Genomic DNA, 3,471 nt, shown 5'->3' with positions numbered 1-3,471 from the left:
CTGGTGGAGCTCCCTGATTAAAACAAGCTTGGAAGCAGGAATGGCATCCACTTCCAAAATGGCTTGCCTCCGGAAATTCTATGAACGGTGCTCAGTTCTTTCCTTCATAGGGTTGCTATGAGTCGTCTATGACTCGATGACACCTAACAACAACAATATTTATATACAGTTTGTATCTTCATGTATATAAAACATTAAACTCATTACCATCCCAGTCAGAACTAACTGAGTTTCCTGCAGTTTTAAAGAGGCTGCAGTGACACAGACAGAATGAGCTTGTCTTTCTCCTGTAGAGTGTCTGGTCTTTGGCTTAGCACACCAGTGCACTACTGATCATTAAAGTTCTAGAGCTTTCTTCATAGAGAGTCTGCACAAGTTTTGCTTTACAGATCATGATGGATTTAATCTTATTCCCCAGTGTGTGTTAACTTGCCCAGGCCATGATCCTCAATGTTATGTGATTAAGTAATGTGCTGCAAATGTTAATTCCTAAAGTGTTGCTTAGGCAGGATGGAAGTACTGCAATGTTGTCATCACCCATGATGTGACTTGATGTGATCACTAAGCAGTTAAGGAGATTAGTGTGGGATATAATACTGCTAATCACCTCAGCTCTGTTTACAGGAAGCTTCCCAATATCCTTTGTCTTAAAAGATATACAAGTAGAGAGGAATGAATAGAGGATTGGGGACCTTAGCATCACCATGAAAGAAAAGGCAGAAGTGGAACTTGACCTTAGGACCCAGGTTCCTGAGCTGGGAAATGCCTACAATCAGGAGACATCTAGAGAGAAAACCTTCCCTTATAAAACCAGCACATTTATTCTGGATTTCTAGTCTTCCAGATATTGTTGTATGCCATCGAGTTGCCTGCAATTCATAGACACTATGCACAATAGTTCTGCATCCTGCTCTCTCCTGAGCCAATTTCATTGTGTTCAACACAACAGGCCATTATCTCAGTTACTGTGTTAACAAATCCAGGGTCTTCCCCTCTTGCAGTGTCCATCCATTTTTCCAAGCATGATGTCTTTCTCAAAGGACTGGTCCCTCCTGGCAACATACCATATGATGTATGTGAAATGTGAGATGGAGCTTCAAAATCCTTGCCTCCAAGGAGAAACTTGATTTAACACTTTCTAAAGGACTAACTTGTTTGATGAAATGTTTAATACTCTTAATACTCTTCTCTAGCACCACCACTCAAAGGCATCAATTCTTCTCCTGTCATCCTTAGTCATTGTTTAGCTCTTTGATGTATAGCAAGAAATTGCAAAGACCATGGCCTGGATCAGGTGCACCTTGTTCTCCAGACTGACTGTTTTTCTTTAGCACTCTGGAGAGGTCTCTGACAGTAGATTTTACAATGGAATTTGTCTTTTGATTTCCTGAGTGCTGGTTCTAAGATTGTTGATTGTTGATTGTGGAACAAAACAAGAAGAAATTATTAACAATCTCAATCTCCTTTCCGAAGTGGCATGTTTTTGGAGTGGACTGCTTTTCCAGGAATGTGTTTGACGTGCAGGTTTGCTCTGTCCCTGGAGTGAGGCTAGCCAGCCTGGGCCTAGAGTTTGAACCAGGAGGCGGCCTTAAGCCCAAGGCAGCTGGGAAAGAAGTGGCCATGTTGTTCCTGGTTTGGCTGGCTCCTCCCAGGCTCGTGGGAAGCTCTCCTTGCCAGAAGGCAGGAGCGTGGTGGTAGGAGTGCAGGAATCGTGGCAAGCTTTTGGAGTGGACTGCTTTTCTGGGAATGTGTTTAACGAGCAGGTTTGTTCTGTCCCTGGAGTGAGGCTAGCCAGCCTGGGCCTAGAGTTTGAACCAGGAGGTGGCCTTAAGCCCAAGGCAGCTGGGAAAGAAGTGGCCATGTTGTTCCTGATTTGGCTGACTCCTCCCAGGCTCGTGGGAAGCTCTCCTTGCCAGAAGGCAGGAGCGTGGTAGTGGGAGTGCAGGAATCGTGGCAAGCTTTTGGAGTGGACTGCTTTTCCGGGAACGTGTTTGACGTGCAGGTTTGCTCTGTCCCTGGAGTGAGGCTAGCCAGCCTGGGCCTAGGGTTTGAACCAGGAGGCGGCCTTAAGCCCAAAGGTCCCTCGGGCCTGCAGCCCTCAGGCCAAGTTCAAATTGTTTTCCTGTCAAACTGGCTTCTAGGTGGTATAGCACTGGTCTGTGCATTGCTGTACAGAGGTAACTCGTGGTTGCCGTGATGCTGAAGCCTGTGACAGTGATGTGCCAGTCGTGGTAATGGGCACCCATGGTGGACAGTGTAGGCTGGAGCTTCCTGACTAAATCAAGCCTGGAAGCAGGAGCAGCATCCACTTCCAAAATGGCTTGCCTCCGGAAACTCTATGTACGAACAGTGCTCAGGCTGTTCATTCATAGGGTCGCTATGAGTCGTCTACGACTCAATGGCATTAAACAACAACAACAATCTCCTTTCCATCTATCATGGTGCTGCTAATTGTCCCAGTGGTGAGAATCTTTATCTTCTTGATGTTAAGTTTCAATCTATACTGAAGACTATATTCCTTGACTTTCTGCAGCAAATGCTTCAGGTCTTCCTTAGTTTTGGCAAGCAAAGTTATATCACCTGTACATTGCAAGTTGCTGATGAGTCTTCCTCCAATTCTGATGCTGCACTCCTCCTCTTAAAGCCCAGCCTTTTGAATGATCTGATGCATCCCTGATGTACTCTTTTCCAAATTTTGAACGATGTGGTGTGTCCTTGCTGTTTTCTGATGACTGCTTCCTGGTCAAACTATAGATTACTTTTGATAATGAGAAAGAAATTCCCTGCTTGTTAAGGCCATGTACTTATGTTATCTCTATTTTAGTAGTGCTAGTCAACTATATATGTAAAAACTGCCCTCAAAATGATCCTAGCTCATGACTAACTTCCACCAAGTTTCTGAAGCTGTAAATCTTATAGGAGACTGTCCATTTTCTTCCCATGGAGTGGATCTCAGTCACTGACCCTTGAATTAGCAGCCTAATATGTAATGTAAGGCACGTGCCACACACACATTGTTGTAAACATGCACAAACACACACATAGATAAACTTTTTATTGTGATTTAGATATAAGTTTACAAAGCAGATTAGTTTTTCATTTGAGAATTCAAACAGATTATGCAATTGATTGTAACCCTATGATGTAACAGCACTCATCTCACATCCTCCTGTCTTTCATCCTTCTTTCCTCTCCCTCTGTGCCTACTAAAATTTTTTCTAATGGTTGAGTTTTTAAGAAGTACCTACCTGCCTGGTGTTTCTGTTCATCTTTGAGCCATATCTTGGGCTAAACATTGATCACAGGGTGCATTCATTCCTAGGCCTAAAGGATGTCTACAGGTTATATCTCAGAGGTTCCACCAGTCTGTAGCTGATCATGGATCCTGTTCTTGCTTCTGATTTTGAGTTTTGATCCAAAATTAAACTCACTCAAAAAAGAATCTTGCATTGTGATCCTTTTCTGAATAGT

Source organism: Elephantulus edwardii, unplaced genomic scaffold (genome assembly GCF_000299155.1).
Source record: "Elephantulus edwardii isolate Elephantulus edwardi_28Jun2011 unplaced genomic scaffold, EleEdw1.0 scaffold00305, whole genome shotgun sequence".
Lineage (NCBI taxonomy): Eukaryota > Metazoa > Chordata > Mammalia > Macroscelidea > Macroscelididae > Elephantulus > Elephantulus edwardii.
This window is presented reverse-complemented; position numbering follows the sequence as displayed.